General features: G+C 40.4%; 1 protein-coding gene and 1 long non-coding RNA gene across 2 annotated transcripts in view; one reads left to right on the top strand and one right to left on the bottom strand.

Annotated features, from left to right (window-relative positions):
* Positions 1-15,247: 15,247 nt before the first annotated feature.
* On the bottom strand, positions 15,248-22,019 carry LOC138740148 (uncharacterized). Its single transcript, XR_011342704.1, has 3 exons — positions 21,823-22,019; positions 18,350-18,448; positions 15,248-15,375 (listed from the first exon to the last, which is right to left on the bottom strand). It is a non-coding gene; the product is annotated as an uncharacterized lncRNA (long non-coding RNA).
* A 1,185-nt stretch (positions 22,020-23,204) lies between these two features.
* Positions 23,205-27,468, top strand: part of atp10a (ATPase phospholipid transporting 10A) — a 252,799-nt gene continuing 248,535 nt past the window's right edge. Inside the window, exon 1 of the mRNA XM_069891894.1 lies at positions 23,205-23,273. The gene's annotated coding sequence lies outside the window, so the exon portion shown is untranslated. The remainder of the gene's footprint in view (positions 23,274-27,468) is intronic.

The following is a 27,468-nucleotide window of genomic DNA, read 5'->3' as shown; positions in this document are numbered from 1 at the left end:
TTTTCGCCTACCCCCAGTATCTCCACTACCAGTGTAGTTGGCATGGAATAGGAGTGTGGTGGTGATAAAGAGAGATAGAGAGAGTGGAGATGGAGCCCAGGGCAGGGGGATGCTCCACTTGTAGGATTGGATTGTTGGGGAAGTCAGTCGTTTCCCCTGATGACAACAAATGCAAGAAGTGTTGAGGCAAGAGATGGATAAACTGCGGAGCATTCGGGAGGCAGAAGGGATGATGGATAGGAGTTACAGGGACAATATTACACTGAGCAGGCAGGAAGGAAGTAGATGAGTTACAATAGGAGAGGGAGTAGGAGCAGGAAGGCAGAGCAGCCCCAGGTGGGCTTTTCCCTGAAAATCAAGTATACTGTTTTGAATGCTGTTGAGAGGGAATGACCTACTGGGTACAAGCCATGGCACTCAGGTCTCTGCCATGGAGACTGGTGCTGTGGCCAAGTGGGAAATGGGAAAAAAGAAATGAGCTTTAGTGATAAGGCAGTAGTTCTCAACCTTTTTCTTCACACTCACATCCCACTTTAAATAATCCCTATGCCATCGGTGCTCTGCGATTAGTAAGGAATTGTTTAAGATGATATGTGGGTGGGAAGGGAAGGTTGAGAATCACTGCTCTAGACCAATTGTTAGTGAAATATTTTGCTTGAGAAAAATTTCATTGGCCCATTTCCTTTGGAGTTATGAAACTGTGCACATAATGAGTCAATTAGGTACGATTAAAACAGTGGTTTTCAAACTTTTTCTTTCCACCCACATACCACCTTAAGCAATCCCTTATTAACCACAGAGTACTTATGGCATAGGGAATACTTAAGCTGGTATGCGAGTGGAAAGAAAAAGGACGAGAACTACTGTGACAGGGGATTTCATAGTTAGGAAGACAGATGAGAGGTTCTGTGGAGAAGATCGGGAATCCCAGATGGTATGTTGTCTCCCTGGTACCAGGGCATAGGATATCTCAGATTGAGTTCACCACATTCTTAGGTGGGAGGATGATCAGCCAGATGTCGTGGTCCATGTGGAGACCAAACACATAGGTAGGAAGGGTGAGGAGGTCCTGCAACGACAATTCAGGGAGTTAGGCATTAAGTTGAAGAAAAGGACCTCCAGAGTAGTGATCTCAGGATTGCTTTCCATTCCACATAGTGGTGAGGTTATAAATAGAAGGATAAGGCAACTTAACACATGGCTGGAGACATGGAGTTGAAAGGAGGGCCTCGGGTTTCTAGATCACTGGGCTGTGTTCCAGGGAAGGTGGGATCTGTACTGACAGAACTGATTGCATCTGAACTGGAAGGAGATTAATATCCTTGTGGGTAGATCTGTTGGTCTTGTCATGGTGGGTAGGGGAACCAGTATGTTAGAGCAGTTAGTGAGAAGGAGGAGGATAAAGGTTATGTGAGGACTGCACGTATAGACAAAAATCAAAGGTTTGTGTGTGATAGAAAATTTATCAGGTGTATTTATTTTAATACAAGGAGTATTCTTAGAAAGGCTGTCAAGCTAAGGGCATGGATTACAACATTACTGCTATTAGTGAGACTTAGTTGCAGGAGGGGCAGAACTTGCATCTTAATGTTTTCAGGGTTTCGTTGCTTCAGATATGATAAAAGGAAAGGGATGAAAAGGGCAGAAGTGGCATTGTTAGTCAGGGAAAATATCTCAGCTATGTGAAGTTAGAAAAGCCAGGAATGTTTATCTACAGAGACCATATGGACGGTGTTGAGGATCAGGAAAGGTGTAACCATATTGATAGAGTTGTTTTATAGACCACCCAATAGTTAGAGAGAATTGGAGGAGCAAATATCTAGAGAGATAGCAGACCTATGTAAGAAGCAGAAAGTTGTGATAGTGGGAGATTTTAACTTTCCACATATTGACTGGGACTCCCATACTGTAAAAGGGCTGGATGGCTTGGAGTTTGTCAAATGTGTTCATGAAAGTTTTATAAATCAATATATAGATACCAATGAGAGAGGATACAACACTTGTTCTCCTATTAGGAAACAAGTCAGGTCAGATGATAGATGTATGTAAAGATGAACATTTTGGGTCCAGTGTCATTAGCTTCAAGTTAATTATGGATGAGGACATGTCTCGTCCTCGTATTGGGATTCTAAATTGGAGGAAGGCAATCGTGTGGAAATGAGAAAGGATTTAGGAAGAGTGGATTGGGATATGTTGTTTTCTGGCAAAGGTGTGTTAGGTAAGTTGATGACCTTCAAAGGCAAAATCTTAAGAGTGCAGAGTTTGCATGTTCCTGTCAGGATTAAAGGCAGAGTTAACAGGCACAGGGAACCCTGGTTTTCAAGGGATATTGGCGATCTGGTTAAGAAGAAGAGAGAGATGTATCACAAGTATTGGCAACTAGGAGCTAATGAGGTGCTTGAAGAGAGTTAAGTTATGTTAGTTAAATCAATTGTGATAAGTTAAAGTGTGATTCTGTTTTCATGTTTAAAGATAATTAAAAGCAATGTTTGTTTAAGTAACCATTTGTCTTGGTGAATATCTATTGCTGCTGGGTTTTGGAGTCCTCTGGGCTCATAAGACTCATCCATGACCTTCTTTATCCCCTGATGTCTCGATAACTTTGATTACCAAACGTATATCAATCTCAGATTATCTCTTGCATTATTGATCTCTGGTATCATTTGTCATTTCTCAAAGAGAGCTTCAATTTTGGTAACAACTACTAAATAAAGAAGTATTCTTAGTTGGATTAATCCCCAAACAACCCAAACAACAGAAATGATTTTTATCTAACTGTTTTATAAAATCATATGGTAGTCAGGAATTAACCTAAGAAAGGATTTACGAGAGCTAGAAGGAAATAGGAGAAGGCCTTGGCATGTAGGATTAAGGAAAACCCAAAGGTGTTCAAAGCATATGAGAAGAACAAAAGAATGACTAGAGTGATGGTAGGGTCACCTAAGGATAAAGGAAGCATCATGTGCCTGAAGGCAGAAGAGGTAGGAGAGGTCCTACATGATTATTTTGCTTCAAAGTTTACCAGAGAGAGGGACCTTTTTCAATATGAGATTAGTAGATTACAAGCTTATGTGCTGGAGCATGTTGAAGTTAAGAAGGAGGAAGTGGTGAAACTTCTTAAAAGCATTCAGATTGATGTCCGCAGGACTGAACAAAAAACACACTAGGTTACTGCAGGAAGTGAGGGACGAGATTGCTAGAGAGAAGTATTGTCTCCTAAGGGGTAATCAGTATGGCTTTGTGAGGGGAAGATCATGCCTCACAAGCCTAATTGAGTTTTTTGAGGATATTCCACAATAAATTAATGAAGGTAAGATGGTAGATGTGGTGTATTTTGATTTTAGTAAGACATTTGATGAACTTCCATATGGTAGACTTATTCAGAAAGTCAGGAGGCATGAGATCCATGGAAATTTGGCTATGTGGTTTCAGAATCAGCTTGTCTACAGAAAGCAGAGAGTAATAGTGGATGGAAAGTATACTGCCTGGAGGTCAGAGACCAGTTCTGCAGGGATCTCTTCTGAGACCCCTGCTGCTCTTTGTGATTTTTATAAGTGACCTGGACAAAGAAGTAGATGCAATAAGTTACATGAAAGTTGGAGGTGTTGTGGATAGCACAGAAGGTTGTTGAACAGCATATGGACAGGATGCAGAGTTGGGCAGAGAAGTGGCAGATGGAGTTCAATCTGGATAAATGTGAATTGATTCATTTTGGAAGGTCAAACTTGAAGGAGGAGTACATGCTTAATGGCAGGATTCTTGGCAGTGTGTAAGAACAGAGGGAACTTGGGATCCAAGTCCATAAATCTCTCAACTTTACTGGTTCAGAAGGCTTATGGTATGCTGCCCTTCATTTCTTGGAGGTTTGAATTCAAGAGCTATGAGGTAATGTTGTAGCTCTGTAAATCTCGGGTTAGACATCAATTGGAATGTTCTGCTCTGGTTGCCTCCTTACAGGAGGATGTTGAAGCTTTGGAAAGGGTGCAATTGAAATGCCATTTACAAATTTGCCAATAACATCACCAGAATCAGATGGTAATGAGAAAGAATACAGAAGGGAGATAGATCAGCTAGTTGAGTGATGTAACAACAACAACCTTGAACTCAATGTTAGCAAACTAGGGAGTTGAATGTGGACTTCAGGAGGTGGAAATCAGGAGAACATGAACTAGTCATCATCAAAGAATCATCAGTGAAAAGAGTTAAGAACCAATTTCCTGGGAGTCAACATCTCTGAAGATCTATCCTGGGGCCTTCATGTCAATGCAATCAAGAAGAAGGCTCTCCAGCAGCTATACATTGTGAGGAATTTGAGAAGATTTGGTATGTCACCAAAGACCCTTACAAACTTCTACAAACGTACCATGGAGAGCATTTTGATTGGCTGTATCACTGTCGGGTATGAATGTGCCAAAGCACAGGACAGGAAAAAGCTAGAGAGTTGAGAACTCGGTCGACATCATCATGATCTTCATTGAGGATATATCCAAGAGGCAGTGCCTGAAGAAAGCAGCCTCTATCCTCAAGGACCCTCATCACCTTGGCCGTGCCCTCTTCACACTGCTATAACCAGGAAGTAGGTACAGGAACCTGAAGACAAACACCCAGGAGCACAAAAACAAGTTTCTTTCCTGCTGCCACCAGATTGCTGGATGGACATTGAATAACAGACACTACCTCACTTTTTATTCTTCTTGCCCGAATTTATTTATTTTTTAAAATGTAATTTATAGCAATGTTTGAACCTGCGATGCTGCGAGAAAACAATGAACCTCAAGCCATGTTGATGACAATAAATTCTGATTTTGATTCAGATGAAATTTACCAGGATGTTGCCTAGATTGGAGAATGTGTCTTATAACAGAACTAGAGGTATTCTCTTAGGAGCAAAGGATGAGATGTGACTTAATAGAGGACTACAAGATTATGAGAGGCGTAGATAAGTTAGACATCCAGTACCTTTTCCCCAGGGCAATCGTAGCAATTACCAGTGGTTTTCCATTTAAGGTGAGGAAAGGAAAGTTGAGAGAAGACCCCAGAAGTAGATTTTTTTGCACAAAGTGTAGTGGGTGCCTGAAATACATTGCTAGGGGTGGTGGTGGAATCAGGAAGAATAGAGATATTTAAAAGTATCTTGGACAAGCACATGAATGAAAGAAGAATATGGGTGTAAGGCAGGGAAGATTTAGATGGTTAATTATGTTTATATAGGTCAGCACCACATCGTGGGCAGAAGAGCCTGTATGGAGCTATAATGTTTTATGATCTATGTCTCCTTAACATCTTAAAAAATAGCTCATTTATTTTAACATTCTAAGTATCCAATTTGCTTTCAGCTTGAAATCACGACCTTTTCTGGAGAATAATGGTTAACTTTTGCCCTTTACTTGCAGTTAATTTGTCAAGCAAAAATATATCTTATTAAAATGTGGCTCACCTTCATTGGGACAATGTTAAAGTAAATGGGCATTCATAACAACTTAATTGATAGTGAAATATCTAAAATACATGCTTTTAATAAAGTTTCAGTCATCTTCATCACTGGACCTTTTGACGTCTAATGACAAATGGGTTATATACTTTCCTTGCTGCCAAATTTTCCATCAGTAGAGAATAAATGAAGCTTGAATGAAACCGGTGAGGATAAGTGCCAAGCTACATGGCCTGAATAAATAATGACGAGTTTATTGACATATACCTTGTACAATGTACATATACACCGAAATTCCGACTTGCTTCAGCCAGACATTTGTTAAAACAACCATGATAATCAACTTAATTGAATTAAAAGAGGTAATAATTACATAAGACAGATAGATAATAAATATTCACAATGGTCCTCATGCAAAATAAAAGTGATTTGCAATAGTGCGGACAGTTCTTTGTGGTGCTTGAACAATCCTCAATTAATGTAACAAGGGGAGGTTTAAGAGCCTGATTGCTGTTGGAAATAAACTGCTTTTGAAACCAGAGATGCTGATCTTCATGCTTCTCTAACCATATAACAATTACAGCACAAAAACAGGCCTATTCAGCCCTTCTAGTCCATGCTGAGCACCTGGTCCCATTAACCCACTCCTGGCCCATAGCCCTCCACACCTCTCTTGTCTATATATCTATCCAACTTTTCCTCAGTTATCAGCTTTTTATATATTTCATGTATAGTAAATTTCTTTCTCTTTGAACTTGGAAATGTATGGTTTGAGAAGACCAGACAAAGGACATCACAATGCTATTTTTTTTCTCTCACTCTCTCTGGGATACCATTGCAAGGAAAGTATTTGCATCCGAATTGTAACCCTCATCATTTGATGTACCCAGAGTCCAAGGAAATCATAAATTGCACAATAAAGTGATTTTGTTTTTCTCCCCGAATGCCGTCAGCAAATCAGATTGGGATTTCATGAAAACGAGCAGTTCATGGTCAGCCATTTGCACTTCTGTTCCAGAATGTTTATAAATCTTTATTTAGGTACATGTAAATTTCACAAATCCCATGCTGGATTTTGAATTCATATCTCTTGATCAGCATTCGGGATAAGTAGTTCAGTATGTGAACCACGGTGCTTCCACACCTCACATTTTAACATTTACAACACAGATTATGATCAGAGCACCTCTTTACCTAACTGGATCTTTTCCAACAGGCATAGAATCCGTTTTATCTGTTGCTACAGCTGTTATTCCTTATTCTTTATTATTTATTAGTGACTGATACATGCGCACTCTTTATTTAACCAGTGAAGGAAATCTGCCTCTATTTTCTCTCGGGGTGAACAGGATAACAAGGCTTTGGATCTGAGCACTGCTGGTTTATAACCATAAATATATTTCATTTCCCCGCAATGGCAATGCTATTGTACTGATAACACACCAGCTTTTCACCTCTGGCCATGGGTTGGAACAGTGCACAGAAAGATAAGTTTAAAAAACACCTTTAGCTCTAAGTCCTTAATTTAAACAGTCCACCCATTTAGCCTCTACAAGATAATGGGACCACAACTTGAAACGGTCCCTGACTGGAATGAAATTAGCAGTCTCACTTGAAAAGACAACATGATTCATGTCAAAAATACTCTGACCTTTGGAACTAAGGTGCAGGTTGAAGGTAGAGGAAGTTTATATTCATTGGAATCACACCAGTGGCACAAAATAGTCAGTTCTCCAGGTTTTTAAATGGCAGAAGGGAAAAAATAAACAATGATCACATTTCAGTCTAATCATAAAATCATACAATAGAAGGACACATACATTATGGTATGGTTGTTGAGGCCCTGGGGTAGCATCCATATGTAGAAAGACTGTCCTGATGCCTAGAACTATCAAACACTACAGCACAACAACAGGCTCTTCAGCCCCTCTTCAGGTCCATGCTAGTGTATCAGCTCACTGGAGGCTTAATCGAACTGGCTCAGTGAAACGCATGGAGTTTTAAAAAGCTGCAGGTGACTGTATGGGTAAACGACTTTTATTGAACTTCATCTGATCATTTTGAATCCAACATGGATGACGCAGCAGTTTTGTTCAAACAGGCTGTCATTTGGACCACCGGACCTGAAGTTTGGTTCGGGCAGGCTGAAACACAGTTCCACATTTGCACGATAGAAGTTGGATGCCACTAAGTGGTAAGCGCCCTCAACCAGGACAAGGCCGGTTGAGTAGGGGATTTCCTTCGGGACCCACCAGCTCCCTGCAAGTATGAAGCCCTAAAAGCCCTCCTTCTCCAGATTTATGGTCTTTCATGGCGTGAGCGAGCTGCATATTGATGGCCTGGGGGGACTACATCCCTTTGGAGTTAATGAATGACATGTTTGGCACTGGCAGACGGCCATAGGCCTTGCTTGCTCTTTGAGCAATTGTTTTTAGAACATATTTCCAGAAGACATCCGCCTTGTGTTGGCTGACAAGGACTTTGATAATCCTTGAACAGTGGCCACCATTGCAGACACTCTGTGGTGCAAGGCCCACAGAAATTAATGCTGCTTCACACCCAAAGGCCCAAACTACAAGAGTACTGACGATGAGGGAACATGTTCCTCCCAACAAGCATGAGTTTGTGACAACCACTTAGTGCTATTACCATCAATGCTGGGGTTCTAGAGCTCGTTGTTGCCAACCCCCTTGCACTTTTGTGGGAAAACACCATAGTCAATTGCCGCTAATGGTTACGGCGGCTGGCCCCCATAACAACCTACTATACACCTGGGATGAACTCTCCCAGCACAAATTTCTAGTCAACATGGGTGCAGAGGTTAGTGTCCTTCCTCCTTCGGGTTTTGACACCCGTACAAGGAGTGTGGATCAGTGCTCACTGTGGTGAATAACAGTTCCATTCATACGTACGGGACACGGACAATACCACTGAAATTTGGTGACAATAAATTCACATGGAAGTTCATTCTTGCACTACAAATTAGCGGTTATTCTGCCGTGCCCACAGGAAAAAGGAATCTCAGGGTTGTATGTGATGTCATTTATGTACTCTGACAATAAATCTGAAATCTGACATAATAGATATATAAAACTATGAGCAGCACCTTTTTTCCTTTTTCCCAGGGCAATAACAACAAATATCAGCGAACTTTTGTTTAAGGTGAGTAGAGGAAAGCTTTGGGAAGACATCAAAGATAAGTTTTTTCAGACAGAGTGGAGGGGGCCTGGAATGCATTGCTGTGTGTCGTGATAGAGGCTGGTTAAAAAAAAAGGGTCATCTAAAAGACACTCGGGGGTAAGAAAAATAAAGGGTTAGACAGTTGTAAAGTAGGTTTACATAGATCGGTGCAACATCATGGCCTGCAGGTCCTGTACTGTGCTGTAATGTTCTATGTTCAGTAACAGGCTATATTTTGAGTCAGCAAATGAGGGAATCCAATCCCACTTGCATTTATCCATAAATAGAAAATGGATTTTGGCATTAGAACTGGTAAAAGCACCAGAAGTGCAGCACATTTTACACTTGATGGATCTTGGATCAATGAGAACAGGTAAAGCACAATCAGCCCAGGGAATTCTTTTCAAGACATAGGAAAGATCATTTGGATTAGTTTGCTCAATGCAGTCACTTCACTAGGGTTGGTGTCATCCGGTGCGGTAACTCATCGTGTCACCTTCGCCACCTGCCACCCCCGCCATGGACCTCCTCCCGTACCAGACCATACAGTATCCTTAGTAATGTTTGTTATATTAATGATTCTCATAAATCACAAATACTAATTACCACAATATTGTAGCTAAAACACCAGAAAATTTGAAAACAGTGGCATCAACGAAAATAACAGCGCGTACTTGTAGTGCGTGCAGACATAAACCACGTGATTCAAAGCGTCATTGTAATTGAGTAATAATGATAGCTCTGACCAGAGTGCATTAGAAGGTTCACAAAGTAAATTAGCGTAGAGTTTTAGCCTTGTAGGTATTGATACACATAAGCTGTGCTTACGAAAAATGTTTTTGTTGTTGCAACTAACTACAGGGATATTTTTAAATAAAAAATAATAATTTTCTGCTGAAACTGCACAAACATTCTACAGACTGTCTTTTTGGTGTCACCCCCTCTGATGGTGTCACCCAGTGCGCTCCCGCTGAGTGACGTCAGTGGTTCAGTGTCATCTAGGATAAAGACACTAAAATAAAGGCAATGAAAGAAAGATGAGATTAAGAAAAAAATGAATGGAATTGTTGAAAATAAATGCATTCGTGGAGCTGAAATGTTAAGAACTAAAAGTGAGTTTTCACAATGTAAAAGTTAGTTTTCAGTGCAAGAGAGGTTATTTTGCAATGATTATTATATTTTTTTAAATTTCATTTCCCTTTGAAAAGCAAAGCAGGCTTTAACTTTCATGTGTCATTAAGTGAATTTCATAGTTTCATCCTGTTCAGTGTATTTCAATGCCGAGTTTGTTTGAGGAATCGTTTTAGAAAAGCACTTATAATGTTTAACTGAATAAGTCAGTTCAGTTGCAAAGTTTACACTTCAAGTATAATCGCAATTATTTCTACTGAGACACAAAGCGTTGATAATGACAGTCTAAACTTACCATTAGGCACTTGAACACTGGTCTGCTACTTTAAATCTGCCAATTGGCTTACAAGTCATCAAACCTTTTATATGTTCATTATTAGATGACATGTCACATACTATAACTCCTACACTCTCGTCTGCCCACAGTGCACAGCCAGCCCACAATGTTGTGCTGACCTATATAAACCAACTCCACAATAACCTAATCCTTCTACCACCTGCCCTGTCTCATTCCCTAATAGATGATCCACTATCGCACTCTCTCCAGTTGGGACCTCCATATATTGATTAAGGAAATCTTCCTGACAAACTTTAACCCATCCAGCCCTTTTACAGTATGGGAGTCCCAGTCAATGTCTGGAAAGTTAAAATCAGCTACTATCACAACTGTATGTTTCTTACTGTTACAAGCCCAAAGGACCCCAAAACCCAACGGCAATACATATTCACCACGACAAATGGTTACTTAAACAAACATTGCTTTTAATTATCTTCAAACATGAAAACTGAATCAAACTTCAACTTAACTCTATTTTTAATTTACTTAACGTAACCTAACTTAACCCCCTTCTAATTCTAAGCGCATGTGTATGTAATGTGTGTGTAAATTTAGAAAAGTTCTTTGGTTCACAGTCCAATCTCACTTCTCATTCTTACAAGTTCACTGGTTGCAGGCAATTCTGATACTGTGCACAGAATTTAACATGTGTGAAGTTCACCAGTCTTTGGTGCTACCGCTCAGGAAGGTTCTTGTAAGTTTTGTACAGAGATGTGCTGTTCCAGGATTTTCACAACTGAGGTACCACCATTAGTCACCTCAGTGTTTTGCTGTTGAAACTTGCCCCATCAGGGTTCTCCAGATGATAACCTCTTTCTTTCAGGTTACCACTGAGTTCCTTTCTGTTTCCCTTATTCCAAGTGAAACACAGGACAACCAGTACTTTCAGCCATCCTTCACTCTGGAGCTTCTGTTTCAGTTCCAAAAAGCTTCCTGCTTCAGTTTCAGAAAACTTCTCCGTCTCACCCACACTGGCTGAGACAACTTGTTTCACTCCTTCTCTCTTTCTCTCTCTCTCACTCTGACTCACCCAGAGATTGTTTGTAAAAAACCACCTGACCTTCTCCATCAAACAATAGAAGTCAGTCTTCTGTGGTTCATCTGTTGTTTTCTAGGTAAACAAGAACCCATCAATGACCTCTCTGTGAGCACTCTTCAAACACTCTGCAAAGAGGTATCAGGAGACAGTATGTACCTTACTGTTGCTTTAAAGACAATAGTCCATTATTCCCCAATGTCAGTTCAATTATCACTTACTTGTGAAGTCTTCATAGGCACTCTTCACAATTTCTGCAAAGTCACTGTGGGTATGAATTCTCCAGTATTTCAAATAAGTATGTAATTTACCCTAACTTTTCCCAATTTATCTCCCAAAAATATTTCTATATATTCTGTCACATTGCAAATATCTGCTCTCTCTACAAATTTGCACCTCCAATTCCCACTGTCTAAAGGGTTGTCTATACTATAATCCCACTATCTTATTGATCCCTTTTTCATTCCTCAGTTCCACTAGCCTCAGTAGATGAGGCCCCAGTCTATCCTGTCTGAGCACTGCTGTGACATTTTCTCTAATTGACCTATCCCACCCCCCCACATTTCATCCCTCCCTCTCTATCATTTTTAGAACAATGGTATCCAGAAACATGGAGCTGCCAGTCCTACCCTGCCTGCAATTAAGTTTCACAAATGAAATGGCCATCATTTCATTATTCCAATTGCTAACCCATTAGGATGGGTAGGCTCATAACCACTGGTACACCAATGTAACCTCTGGTCAATATAGGCTCGCATCAGTCCTGGGTCCACCTGTCAATCAAGGCTCATGGAAGCACCGCATTCACCTGTCAATCAGCAACAGGATCTCGGTCCCATCTATTAATTGGGGCTGGTCCCAATGCTCTCTGTCAATCAGTGCTCACATTTGTACGCGTGCACGAGTCTGAAGTCTGCTTCCTGCAGCAGAGCTCGGCTCATGCAGTGTCACTCATGGGAGATTTACTTCTTGGAAAAACACTCTCCCTTTTATGCAGGGGTGCTGTGTTACCAGAGCTCACTGGAGTGCTGCTCGAAGCGGGTGTTGGAGTGGGGGATGAGGGGAAGAGGTGGTGGCTGGGCCAGGCGGGCAGGAGAGCTGGAAGTTGATGCAGAGTGTCACAGAGAAGGTAGCAAAAGTACAGAGTAAGGTGGGGGGGGGGTGGCAAGAAGGAGGAGACACCATATAAAATAGAGCAGAATTCTTAACATGGGGGCATAGCAAGAGAGATCAGCATTTTTACTCACAATGAAAAGTAGTACAGAAATCATTCCATTTCGCCTATCTCAGAAAGAATACACGAATTGCAACTAAACCAGGTGATCTCCCGTAATGTCATCATCACACACAGCACCTGCCCACTCAACCCCGCTCACCATCTTCCACCAATGCTCGAATTTGGAAACCTGTCACTCTCTCGGACCTGCCTCCAGGCCAATCACGTGTCTAATTCTTCCTGTCGGATTTGCCAATTAAAACTGCCAATCATGCTCCCTTGCAGCTGTGCACTGGGCACACTGAGGGGAAGGGGGATCACGCTACTTTTGCAAAGATAGCCTCCATAAGTTTTGTTTGATTTTAATGAAGTGTTTCTCCTCTCCTCTAATCAAACACCAACTGGTGTATTGCCAGCACATACTCGGAATAAATTTAGAATATATGAGGGTATCAAGCCCAAAGGCAAATAAATGGAACAAATTAACTTTATTCTGTTCAATGAAGGGTGAAGGCCATGGAGTTGGGTGGCAAGATTAGAGGGGGGTGGTCAGCCGAGTACCTAAGTGGTAGTTAATTTGTCATTGCATCTGCTAATCATGACTATAAAGAGCCATAGACCAAGTTCTGGTTTGCAACACAGTCAAGTACTTTTACAGTTGTGTTAAGAGGCCCAGCAAATGAGTCAGTTAATTCACGAGTGATTGCTGTCTATTGCATTTGTTTCTAGTTAGTCAACAACACACTTATGAGCTATGTCATTGTTGCTGACCAGTCAGTCATATCTTTGGCAATCTAACTGTTCAGTCTTCCTGAACACTGCTTTTTAATTTGGACTTATTCTAACCATCACCAACATGTGAACACCGCAAATCATAATCTCCTGAATGCTTCTTTTCCCTACTCTTCAGTTAAAAGGCTCAGGATTATGATAGAAATATTTGTTGTGAAATTTATTATGTTCCAATATTTTCTAGGAGGTGGCCAAGAGCAGGGTTTGCTGTGGCCAGGAATCTCAAATACATGGGAAATTAAAAGATTCTGTTGGATTTTACTCAATGGCATTTTTTTTCTCAAATATTTTTCCTTATTTGCTTACTTGTAGCCGGCCAGTCATCCCAGGTATTGGGATGCATGAGAGGATGGGAAGAAGGTGAGCCTGGGGAGATCACCGGAAACAGGAGCTTACATTTATTTCACGTACATGTTCCCTTGCTAAATGTCTCACATGTTCCACCATCTAAAAGAAAACCTACTGAGCTCCATTAGATGCCATTAGGTCAGATGTGCTAAATTTTAAGCAGATCTGCGGAGATTTAATGGGAATCTTAAAGGAGGAGATAAAAGGATGAAATTGGCAGAGAATTCCAGTGCTTACTCCCTTAATGGGTTCCAGTGGCCAAGTCCATGATTGCAGATATCTCAGAGTGCTATTTCCAGAAGGTATTACAGAAATAGGATGTGTAGATGTATCTTCTTTCTTTGGCTTGGCTTCTCAGAGTGCTATTTCCAGAAGGTATTACAGAAATAGGATGTGTAGATGTATAGGACACTTAGAATAACTATGAGAGGTTCTAAATTTAAAAGCATTAATGTTGTCATTTTTTGCAGTCACATAGAAGTCCCATCAAGTCAATGCTGTCTCTCAGAGCAATCCAATCAATTCTATTCTCTGTCACCAAGCCTCTTTCACAATCTCATCAATTCCTCCTTGAAGCTCATGTCATCAAGTTTATTGTCATCTGACTGTACAAATTCAACCCGACGAAACAGTGTTCTCCAGTCCTCAGTGCAAAAACACGCAGACACACAACCAGACATAACACACATGCAGACAAATAGTACATATGCAGGACAAGTATATCTATATAAATATTGTTTTGTTTCCCCACCCACTCAGGGTAATCAACAGTAGCCAATTAGCCAACCAACCCAATAAGTTTCCAGAACCCAGAGCAATGAGGGAAAACCCTCATAGTGACAAAGGTTAAAATGCAAACTTCACAAGGACTGCACCAACGGTCAGGGTGGAATCCAGGTCTTTTTGGCTGTGAAGCAGCTGTTCCCATTCTCCCAGCCCATTCCAGTACTCACTTTTCACAGCCACTTACCACCCCTTTCCCCCAATCAAGTGATCACCCCAACTTGCTTCCCTACTTCACTTCCCTAACCTTCACCTGCCCAGTATCATATTACATCTGGGCCCCTTCCTAATCCTTTCCTACTTCCTTTTTACGTTCACTATCACCCCTCCCCACCTTGGTCTTGAAAAAGAATTCTGACCCAAAACACTATTGTTTTCCCTCCATGGATGCTGCCTGACCTCCTGCTTCTCAACATTTGCTCAGATCATTTCAGAGGTTTTCTATTAAATGTTAAACTTTTACCTTCCTTCACCTCCATATCAAGGTGTGTTGTGGGATTGAAAATTCCCCCTGATTGTTACTGCTAATCTGTAGAAGGTATGTCTCACTGAAACTTTTTCATAATTAAAATGTTAAGGGCAGCAGAAATTTTGCATAGGAAGGGTCTTTGTATTCCACTGTGTGCATGAGATGCTAATAATGTATTATGCCCAACTGCTGAGGTAGATGATATGACTGAGATTTCCTTTCATTCAGCACAGTTGTTTGCTATTCATGTGCTACTTTCAAATATTGGTAGCATTTAGTTTTGCATTTTTTTTTCAGAGCAGACAGTTTCTCCCAGAGTCTTTATTGATATTCCTCACCCAATTAACAGATGATCTGATTATTGCTTCACTGTTGTTTTTAGTTTCCCACTGAGTACTAATTGACTGCTGTGTTTCCGACATTTGAAACTGCTTTGTTGTAATGTTTAGGATATTGTAAAGGTATAACAAGTGCTGCATAATAAAGAGTTTCTCTTTTTTTATTTGTAGTACATGTGCATTTTGGCGCATCTCACTTCTGGCATGTATTGCCAGCCTTATGAACGCAGCAGCTCATTGAGAGCAAGTTTTGAATTGCTGGCATTTCGATCTAAAACTTGAATCTGTTGCCTCCTTTACAGTTTTGGACGTTTCTACAAAATATATTTTCATAGGTTCATTAAAGCAACGAATGCTCTTGCGCATTAATTACTACTATTCAGTACAATTCAAAACAAACTACCTCTGCTGAGCAGCAGTACTCCTGTGTCTGCACAGCTTGAAGTAATTGCTTCCTTTCAGCTACCATGATATAAATTATTGTTAACAGAAAACTTGGAATACTATGAAATATTAATGTTAACATATACACATGACTGCTCATTTATTAAACAGCTTTTCTCTAATTCAATTGCATTGAGGTTAGTTTTGCAAAATAAACTTATTTCATGTAATAGAATGACTAATCTCACAATGTGGCATATCCACAATTCTTCCTGTGTGCATCCTGTGGAAATTACTTTTTCCTGCAGCTTGTATAACATTGAGCATCGCTGAATTTAAGCTGCAAATTGAGTGTGGCAACTCTGTTCCCTAGTGCCATATTTTCAAATCTCACTTTAGAAATCTGAATGTAAGAATCTTCACCTTCTATATAAAATCATTTAGGACATAGATGAGGTAAATTGTCGCTGTCTTTCTCCCAGAGCTGGGAAGTCTAAATTGAGAGATGAATGGGAAAAGAATGAAAGGGGACCTGAACACAGAGAATTGTGGGTGCCTGGAATGCATTGCCAGGGATGGTGGTGGAGGCTGAAATGATAGCAGCATTTAAGAGACTCTTAGGCACATGGATAAAAGAAAAATAGAGGGTTATGGGATAGGGATGGTTTTGTTTGCTAGGTTTATATGGGTCGGCACAACATTGTGGGCCAAAAGGCCTATATATTGTGCGGTAATGTTCTATACTCTGAGGGCATCCTTTCCACACCAAGGATGGTAGATATTTGGAATGTGCTGCCAGATGAAGTGGCAGTGTGACTACATTTACAATATGTAAAACAAAACCTAAATTGAGTAATGAATAAGCGACAGTTAGAGGGATTCGGGTCATGCCGAAGGATACAGGACTGGCTTACTTGGGCAACTTGGACAGATTTTCCTGAAGGGGTGTACAATTCTGACTTTGGCTTGATAGCTCTAATCTAAGCAAATCCTTCAGTCCAGCAATGAGGCTGTGTTGCCCTGTCAGAGATAGTACAATAAATTTTCCAGATATTTGCGCAAGCTGTAACTTAAATCTAAGTTATTTTATATTGCTGAATATAAAATCAACAATATTTTTCAAAAGGTTTCCTTCTAGAAATATAATTGGTGATTGTAATAGACAAATATAATTTCAGATTTTCAGTATCACATAGGAAGGTGGAGAAACATGATATTAACATTTATTGAATTTAGCAGGATTAATTGCATAATTATGCTGTTGTGTTAGTTCAATTGACCTAAAAACGTTTTGCCACAGATTTTCATTTGTACTCAGCATCTGATGCCTCTTGTGTCAGTGTCCAACAATAGTCGGCCAACATTGATGGATTCCAGTTTCTCTGATACAGCTTTTCTTTTCACCATGTTCATCACTGACTGCACCAAGATCAGCAGGGAAGAATGGATTTTCAATGACATATTGCACTTCATAGATTTATATCCTTGAAGCATGATGTCAATCAGCTGGATGTAGTTTGGTGCTCTGTAGTTGCCCAGAAAATTTTCAACATCTTTAAATGCCTTCCATCCTCAGACAGCATATGCAAAGTACCTGCACTGAGTGCATGCCAAGGCATGCTTGGACTGACCAAAGCAGCTTGTTTTGTGGGCCATATACTAGTAGACTTAAAATATGACAGGGAATTACAAAAATAGGTTATATCTAAATTTTTTTAAAGTGATTTTCATGATAAGCAGCCCAAAATCCATAAAATAAACCCAAAAGCATCCAGGAAGCAAAATCTTAATTGTCCAGTGTAACATGTGATTTCATTTGAAAACTTACCACTTTCTGCTACAGTGGTTGTCAAGTCCCACAGAGTTGTTGCAAACATTTATACATAAATAATGTTTTGAAGCAAAAATATTTCTGATAGCACCATTCCCTATTTTATGAATTATTGACAGTTCAATCCACATCTACATATTTCTTGCCTGTTCTTCCTAGTTTATTCAGAGAAGTGAAAGTAGAAGTGCATCAAATCCCAGGAACTGAGAATCTCCACGCATTTCTTTATCAATTAAGGAAAATCAATCAAAAACTAAATACAAGGATAATAATTGATTGAATATTAAAGACATACATAAGTAAGGTGGCTATAAAATGAATAAACATATGTGGAGGGGATTAAGGTCGTGTAAGACACCTAGCAAGTTGGTTGTCATCTTTAAGTTATTGTCATTACCACATCCTTATGTTCAAAGCAGTCGCTCAATCATTTTCCCAATTAGAAGCAGCCCTGAATGGAATTTGGGTCAAGGAATGGCTTTCTGATACTCGAGCCTGTTCTCCTTGGGAACACTGGGTCAACAAGCTGTCCTTTAAAGAACTTGGCTGATTCTCATTCCTTGAAAATCAATAAAGCTAAATAGCATGGAAAAAGTGTCTTTGGCCCAATATATCGACATAGGCCAAGTTACCTACCTGAGAGAGCACTATTTGCCTGTTTTTGATGCCAAGCCCTCTAAACCAGTGGTTCTCAACCTTTTTCTTTCCACTCACATACCCCTTTGCCTTAGGTGCTCTGTAGTAAGGGATTAGTAAGGGATTGCTTAAGGTATGTGGGTGGAAAGAAAAAGGTTAAGAACCACTGTTTTAATTGTACCTAATTGACTCATTATGTGCACGGTTTCATAACTCCAAAGGAAATGGGCCAATGACAATTTTTCTCCAGCAAAATATTTCAGTAACAATTGGGGCTAGAGCAGTGATTCTCAACCTTCCCTTCCACTCACATCCCACCTTAAGCAATCTCTTACCAATCACAGAACACTTATGGCATTAGGGATTACTTAAAGTGGGATGTGAGTGGAAAGAAAAAGGTTGAGAACCACTGTTCTAAACCTTTCCTGCCCACATACCTGTTAAAATATAATCTGCTGGAGGAACTCAGTGGGTCAAGCAGCATCAGTGGAAGAAAAAGAATAGTCGATATGGCAGGCTGGAATCCTTCATCAGGTCTGAGTAGGGTGGAGGAGAGAGATGTGGTACAATGAGACAAATGGGCATAAATTCTACATCTGCAAAGCCTCCCTATGCCATCAAGAGTAACCCCCTGTAATGCTTGATGATATCAATGCCTGTGAATATCAGGCCCTTTCATGTCTCAATGAAAGGTTTTGGCTCAAAATGTTCACCTTCTTTCTCTCTCACTGATTCTTCTTGAGCAGCTGAGTTCCTCCAGCAGATTGTGCTTAACTTCAGGTTCCAGCATTATCTCATGTTTCAGTCTAAACAACTTTTTAACATAGAAATTGCAGCCATTTCCTCTGGAAGTTCAGTCTATAGACACTCACCCTCCATCTGAAAAAAATTGTACCCCCAGCCCCCCTTTAATTTTTTTCCCCTCTTACCTTACACCTGTGCCTTCTAGCCTTCTACTCCCCCTCTGTGGGAAAACAGCAATGACCATTCACCTTATCAATGCCCTGAATCATTTTGTCTCCTTCAGCCTCCCAAGCTTCAGAGGAAAAAGCCCCACCCTATCCATTCTTCCTTATAACTCAAGCTCTCCAGTCCCAGAAATGTCCTAATGAATCTTTATCACCTTGACAACATTTACTTATAGCTAGGTGACCAACAGAATTAAAAAAAAATCATTGAGTTTATAAAACACAAGCAGTCGAATCGACAGGGTAACCACTGAAACAGAGAAGATAGATTTCATCCACTTGATTTGCATAATTCAGTTCATATGCTCTACGTCTTCCCCTTCAAGGGCAAAATCTTGAGAGTGCAGAGTTTCCATGTTCCTGTTAGGACTAAAGGCAAAGTTACCAGGCATAGGAAACCCAAGTTTCCAAGGAATATGGGAGATCTGGTTAAGAAGAAGAGGGAGGTGTATCACAAGTATTGGCAACAAGGAGCTAATGAGGTACTTGAAGATAACAAAAAAAGCAAGAAAATACTCAGGAAAGAAATCAGCAAGGTTAAAAGAAGACATGAGGTTGCTCTGGCAGATAATATGAAGGTAAACCCGAAGGGTTTTTGTAAGTATATTAAGAGTAAAAGGATAGTATGGGACAAAATTGGTCCCCTAGAGGATCAGAATGGTCAACTATGTGTGGAGCCTCAAGTAATGGGAGAGATCTTAAGTAATTTTTTTTGCATCAGTATTTACCCAGGAAACTGGCAGAGGAAGGAAGGGAAATAAACAGAAGAGTCATGGAACAGATGGAGAGTGAGGAGGAAAAGGTGCTTTCTGCCTTACAGCGAATAAAGGTAGATAAATCAACTGGGCAGGAAATTATATTACCTCGGACCTTGAGGGTGAAAAGTGTAGAAATTGCAGGGGCCCTGGCTGATATATTCAAAATCTCCTTAGCCACAGGTGAGGTGCCAGAGGTAGCTCATGTTGTCCTGTGGTTTAAAAAGGGCTCCAAAATTAAACCAGGTAATTATAGTCTGGTGAGCCTGATGTCAGTAGTTAGTAAATTATTGGAAGCAATTCTGAGAGACAGGATATATTGGGTTTGGACAATCATGGGCTGATTTCAGATAGACAGCATGGCTTTGTGTGTGGTAGTTCACGCTTAACGAATCAGGTAGAGTTTTTCAAAGAGGTTACCAAGAAGCAAGATGAAGTAAAGGCTGTGGATGTTGTCTACATGGACTTTAGTAAAACCTTTGACAAGATCCCACATGAGAGGTTAGTTCATAAATTATGACACTAGGTATTCATGGCGAGGTAGATTTGAAATTGGCTGTGTGGCAGAAAACAGAGGGTGGTATTGGATGGTTGCTTCTCAGATTGGTGGCCTGTGGCAAGTGGTGTATCTCAGGGATCCGTGTTACAACCATTGTTGTTTGCTGAATATATCAATGATCTGGATGATAATGTGGTAAATTTTGCTGATGGCACAAAGATAGGAGGCATTGTGGAAGTGAGGAAGATTTTCAAAACTTGCAGAGTGATCTGGACCAGTTATGAGAATGGGCCATAAAATGGCAGCTAGAGTTCAATGCAGACAAATGTGAGGAGGTGATACATTTTGGAAGGGCAAAGCAAGGTAGGAGATATACAGTAAATGATGGGGCACAGAGGAGTGCGGAGGAGCAGAGAGATTTGGGAATACAAATGCATTATTCCTTAAAGGCAGTGTCATACGTAGACAGGGTTGAAAAAAAGTTTTTGGTATCTTAGCCTTTATAAATCAAAGTATTGAGTATAGGAGTTGGGATGTTGAAGTTGTTGAAGACTTTGGCCAAATTTTGAATATTGTGTCCAGTTCTGGGCACCTAACTACAGGAAGATTGAAAGAGTGCAGAGAAGATTTACTAGGATGTTGTCGGGTCTTCAGGAGTCAAGTTACAGGGAAATATTAAATAGGTTAGGTCTTTATTCCTTGGAACGAAGAAGAATGAAGGGAAATTTGATAGAGGTTTCCAAGATTATGAGAGGTATTGACAGAGTGGATACAAATAGGTTTTTCCACTTAGATTGGAGGAGATGCATATGGAGCTGTCATAGTTTTAAGGTGAAGGGGGAAAAGTTTTGGGGGAACATTAGGGGGAAGTTCTTCACTCAGAGAGTCATGGGAGTGTGGAATGAGCAGCCATCTGATGTGGTTAATGAGGGCTCAATTGTGTGTTTTAATAATAAATTGGATAGGTACATAGATGGGAGAGGCCTGGAGGGTTATGGAATGGGAACAGGTCAGTGGAACTGAGGAGCTGATGGCTGAAACAGACTAGAGGGAACGAATGGTCAGTTTTCTGTGCTGTAGCATTTTAAGTTTGTCAATTCTCTTTCTCTCAGTCTGCTATTTGAATGAAATTTTGCAAAGTCAATTGGGAAAGAGAGTCAAGGAAAATACCCAGATGGTTTTGCTAATAGCTTCTTTTTAAGTGCCTACACTTATATTAGGAATGGAAAATAGGGTTTTATGTGCTCCAAACCATAGATTGTTCCACTGCAAACTCTCTTGGAAGTATTCCAGTTTATCTCCTCTTCTTCAGGAGTTTTTTGAGTTTCTCTCACTCCTCATCCTCTCCAATCCTTGCAGCTCTCTAGCTCTACAATTTCCACTACCGTCCCCCTTGTTTTCCATCCACCCCCTTGCTTTATCTAATCTCTCTGACCCCTTTCCTCCTTCGGCTTTCCTTCTCATTCCCTTCCCCTTCCCTCTCCATCTGCCTGTCTCTCACTCCCTTTCTTCCCCTCCATCCATTCTTTCCATCATTTACTGTCTTCATTCAGTATCTTCCTTAGCCTTTTGCCTCTTCCTCCTATCACCTCCTAGCTTATTGCATTATTCCCATTCTTCCCCCACCCCCCTCTCCCCTACTCACCTTCTTCCCCCTCCCACCTCCTTCGCTTCCAACCTGGATTCACCTTTTACTTGCCACCTCTTGCTCCTTTCCCCTTCTTCCAAATGTTTTCTTCTGGCTTCTGCTCTCATTCTTTCCAGTACTGATGAAGAGTTATGGCCTGACACATCGCCCATCGATTGCTTTCTTTCGATGCTGCCTGACTCACTGAGATCCTCCAGCATTTTGGGTGTGGTGTTGCAAATGAGAATCAGGTTGGCTTGAAATCTGAAATAAAATCAGAAAAAAAACAACAGGTGAGGCAGGTCCTTAAAATCTTTCATCAGGGACCCATAAAACAGTAGAAATAAACCTGTGTTAATTTACAGAGTGAAGGGTGAAGTGAGCAAAGGTTTGTGGGAGGGTAGAAACTGAGCCAAGTACAACAAGGGGTGTTTCTGCTTAGGGAGAGCTGTAAAAGGCATATTTATGGCAGGAAATCTGCCAGGAGGGAGTGTAGGTAGAAGGAAATGAAGGAGAAAAAAAATAAAGGACAAAACAAAGTTGGAATCGTAAAAATCAAAATGTTGTCTTTGCTGGAAATAAAGGGATTGCCATAATTTCACAATAGTTGAAACATAATAGGTAGATAGAGAAATTATGAATTATTATTACAGATTGATGACCTTTTATCAGAATTTGTCAGCTATGATACAAACTGGAAAAGCTGGTTATCTAAAATTGCTGAATTCATTGTTGACCCCTAAGGGTGTGACATGTCAAATCAAGAAGATGAGATGTTGTTTCTTAACCTTTTTGTTGGAATTTAAACCCAAGAAACACCATCACATCTCCTAACTCAGCCACTTTCCTGGTTCTCATTTTATATTGTTCCGTGTTAAATTTTGCTTGAAAATATCTCTGTCGAGAGCCTTGGGATGTTTTGCTATAATACTTAGGTGTAAGTTAATAGAGTAAAACCCTTGGTATCCAGCACCTATGGGGATTGGCTGATGCCAGATAAATATATTTTCCGATTGCATGAGACTTAGTCTTACATTGCCTAACTAATACACCTGCATTAAAAATAAACAGTTTAAAATACAATAGACAAAAACACTACCCTGTACTTACACTGAACAAATTTCACTTGTATTTATATAGAAACTTTAAAGCATTTTATTTTATTTTCAATCACATTGTTTTAAAACATTTAACCATCACTGCATCTGCAGGTTCCTCCCCCTCCATGGAGCCACCTAAAAGATAAAGAATAACATCATAGATAATTAACACCCCCCTCCCCCACATTTACAGATAAAGCCTCTGATCGGGGTAACTCTCACTAAGCAGAAATAGAGAGACACTTTAAGAGAGTCACTCCAACGGTGAGTGGCATCTGCCAGCTTTTCATTCTGGCCGACACCATTTTATTCGAACACAACTTGATTCAAACTTTATTTAAACAGCTGCTACGAGCAAATCATGACCCAAGGCACTCCGCTGGCTGAATATTTGCTCCCATCTTCACCAAAGGTACTTCCGAGAGCATTTACTTTTACAATTTTAAAGATGTATTTTTTGCCTTTTAGTTTATTCTTATTTATTTAAAAAATTTATTTTCCTTGATATTTTTGCTGGTTGCTTGAAGTTGCCGGGTGCTTGAATTCTTGATACCAGGGTTTTACTGTATTATTAATGCACACGTAATTAACAATGTTTTCATGAATATTATCAATTCTAGTTTGTTATGGCACTCTCTTTAAGTGCTAATAGAGCAATATTTAGTGCAGTTAAATCCTCATTGAATAAGCAATCAAATGATCATTTCAACAAAATATCCACTTCTGGACCAAATTGTAGTTAATGTTTAAGGAATATAGTTCATGGAAAACATAGTTGAAAGGCTGTTTAATTCATTCAAGAAATTAATAGAGCTTAGATGATGTCATAACAGCCTACATGACAAAGAAATAAAATATCCCAGATAGACATTACCTGTATATAATTTATCACTTATTTGGTTTGTTACATAAATAGCATCAAGTTCAAGTTTATTTGTCATCTGATTAACCTGATGTACACCTGATGAAATAGTGTTCTCCGGTGCTTGGTGCAACACATAAAGACATAATATACATACAGACATGCAATACATATACATAATGCATATATACAAATATTAAAATAAATATTACTGTTAAATAAATAGTTGAGTCACAGAGGGTTATATGAGCAGTTCATCAGTCATTCATCAGTTTCACTGTCTGTGGGAAGAAGCTGTTCCTCAGCCTGGTGGTTCTGGCTCTGATCCTCCTGTATCTCTTTCCCAGTGGAGTCACTGGAAGATGCTGCGTGCAGGGTGGTAAGGGTCCTCTGTGATCTTCTGAGCCCTCTTCAGGCAACGATCCCAGAAGATTCCATCGATGGAGGGGAGGGAGACCCCAGTAACCCTCTCTGCCACACTTACGGTCCTGTGGATTTACCTCCGATCTGATGCTCTACAGCAGCTGTATTACACTTATTAACCACTGAAATAGATGAAGACTGAGAACCTGCTCATTTGAAATCTTTACATTTATCTAGTTATCTACACTGATATTAAATGTCTTGGGATTTAACATCAATGACAGCTTGGGTACAAAACAAACTGATGGACAAAAAAAAAGCACATGTTAATAGTATATAGTTGTTTGGAGAAAAACATTCAGAAAATCTTTATAATGATTACTGGACATTTTATATATTAGACACATTATTTTTTGATATGTCTTGATAGCCTGAACCAAGGCATAAGAGAGAAAAGTTCTAAAGTTTAGTTCAGGGACACTAAACCTGAAAATGAACTAGACAGTTCATAACTGAGCCCAAAGATAAACTTGTGAGTTGTACAGAGAGGAGAGAGATGGCGTTTATTGTAGAGAAACTTGAAATGGTGTATTTTGGAAAAGGAAATGAGGGAGGACAGTTTAAACTCCACAGTGTAATTTTAAAGATGATAGAGCAATCAGGATTCCTGGGGGCATAACTCAACCACATGTTTGAATTTAGTAGGATAAACTGAAAAATCTTTGAGAGGCTTCAACGATCTTTGGGATTTATAAATCGGGTCACAGAATATAAAAGCAAAAGGAGTATGAAAAATCTTTATTAATCACTAGGCAGACCTCTGAAGGCCATTGCATAAGTTATGACCAGGCCCCAAAGGATGATGGTCCTTAGAAGATTTGTTGCAGTGGTCTGCAAATGGAAAACTTTGGATTTTGTAGTGAGGATGTTTCCTCCATCTTTAACCATAACCATTGCCTCGTGCACTACCAAATCAAGGCCACCCGGAAATTGGAAGGGCAACACCTTACATTCTATCTTGGCAATCTCCAACCAGATGGCGTCAATATCGACTTCACCAGTCGCATTGTCCACCTTGCCTGGTTTCTCCTTTCCTCCAGCTCCTCACTCTCTTCCCTTCCCTATCAGAGAAACCCTCTGTCCTCTCCCCACATCAGTTCTCAACTTCTGCCCTCTTACCTGGGTTCATCAATTACCTCTTAACTGTCCTTCTTCCCCTTCCCTTCCCTCCCTCCTCCTTGCCCATCTTTGTATTCAGGTGTCTGCCTATTGTTCTAGATTCCTGACAAAGGGCTGAGGCCCAGAACATTGATCCCTTTTACTTCTTATAGATTAGTGATTCTCAACCTTTTTCTTTCCACTCACATATCACTTTAAGTAATCCCTATTGCCTCTGTGATTAGTAGGGGACTCCATAAGGTGGAATGTGAGGGGAAAGGTTGAGAATCACTGCTCTAGACCCAATTGTTACTGAAACATTTTGTGTTAGAAAAATTGCCATTAGCCCATTTCCTTTGGAGTCATAAAACCATGCACATAAGGAGTCAATGAGGCACAATTAAAACAGTGGTTTCCAAACTTTTTTCTTTCTACCCACAACCCACCTTAAGCAATCCCTTACTAATCACAGAGCACCGATGGCATAGAGAATACTTAAAGTGGGATGTGAGTGGAAAGAAAAAGGTTGAGAACCACTGCTATAGATGGTGCACGACCTGCTGCGTTTCTCCAACACTTTTGCTTGCAGCACCTCTGACACTTGGTGTCATAATTGTATAATGAGATTGAGCTAGATGGCACACTCCTCTTTGGTCCTTTTATCATTAAACAAAGTATTCTGATTATAACAGGCAGTATAGAGTTCACGTAAACGGAAATAAATCTCAATGAACTCTCGACAGTAAAATTTACATCACCAAAAATTACGACTGTGGTTTGCCATAAAGTTTCAACTCATTTCTCATGTGCATGGGCAAAGAGTTCTCCCACGTCTGTTCTCAATAATTGCTGTTAATTATGGTCAGGTTGGCCTGGGAGCAATCCTGATCTGAAACAAGAGCTGTTGCCCACCCTTCATTGGTTATCCTCTGCTTCAGACTCCCAAGCCTCTTCAGCAGTCTTCATGAGATAATTCAAGCTTCAAGATTTCTTATTATCTTGTAAATAAACACCCAAAATTTGTTTTGTTTTGTTTGCCTCTGAAGACCCACAAAGAGGCATCCCTACCAAGAAAAGAAAGAGCACCAAACCAGAGTTCCTTCGCTGACATCAAGTGTCTGTGGATCCTGACACTTCTGCCAATGCCGCTCTCTCCTGCACTCACGTATTCTCTGCAGCCACACTGCTTCCTGTCTGTCCCTGTGGTGAGCCTGAGCTCCCTGATCTGAACTCCCAATACAATTAGGAAGCTGTTGAGGAGGATCAGTATTGATACTTCATCCAGGTTTCTGGGGTGAAATCTCAATCAGTAGTTTACTCCCCTGAGGAATCAAGGACCTGGACACATCTTCTTTAGCTAATTCCTTTTATTCGATGCACAGGCCTGTGGACAGTCTGTCACCTCTGTAGAAGATCGAGGAGCTCCCCAAACATATAAATGCATGGGTTTGTACACTAGCAAACATTATTCCTTCAGCATTAAGCGATGCAATGTTCATCGACATGATGCCTTACATTGTGGACCAATCACAGAGGCATCTCTCACTTCCCTCAGATATTTTTAGTTTTGGTTCCGCTAATTCTTGAAATTCACATGATTTCAGAGGTATCAGGGCTAGTGGAAGTTTATCAACTAGGCTTTTATTGCCAGGTAGCACCCATCATAAGGTCCCCCACTGTCCTTGGATATCTGCACCCATCTCAGCACTCCTCTATAATGCACCTGGCACATTTACGGATTTATCGAGTTATATTAATCAGCATTGATCTAAACTGGACAGACCCTGACACCCACATTATCCTGGGTGCCCACCATCAGCAACCCTCACAAATCCCGATCCAGATGCCTAGATCCCACAAGCCAACTCCTATGGGAGAAAACTCCTTTCTTAATAAGAAGTTGTGATAGTACAGATCTATCACCAATGTATATAGTGTATATAGTTACAGTATCTAGACTGTGCTTACAGCGATTGGCTGAGAGCTTAGCCACGCCTACTGTCTGGGCCTTAAAGGGTTGTGTCCCTAGCCAGGCCGGAACTGGTCGGCCACCTGTGAAGAGCTCCTGTCTTTTGCTAATAAAAGCCTTGGTTTGGATCAACAAGTCTTTGATTCTTTCGACGAGCTCAACAGAAGTGAAAGTAGGTGTAGGTCATTCAGCCCTTAATGCCATTCAATCAATCATTGATCCTTTACCACACCATCATTTCCTGTCTCTAACTCC

Source organism: Narcine bancroftii, chromosome 7, assembly GCF_036971445.1.
Source record: "Narcine bancroftii isolate sNarBan1 chromosome 7, sNarBan1.hap1, whole genome shotgun sequence".
Lineage (NCBI taxonomy): Eukaryota > Metazoa > Chordata > Chondrichthyes > Torpediniformes > Narcinidae > Narcine > Narcine bancroftii.
The sequence above is the reverse complement of the archived record's forward strand: the minus strand, read 5'-3'. Positions and strand labels throughout refer to the sequence as shown.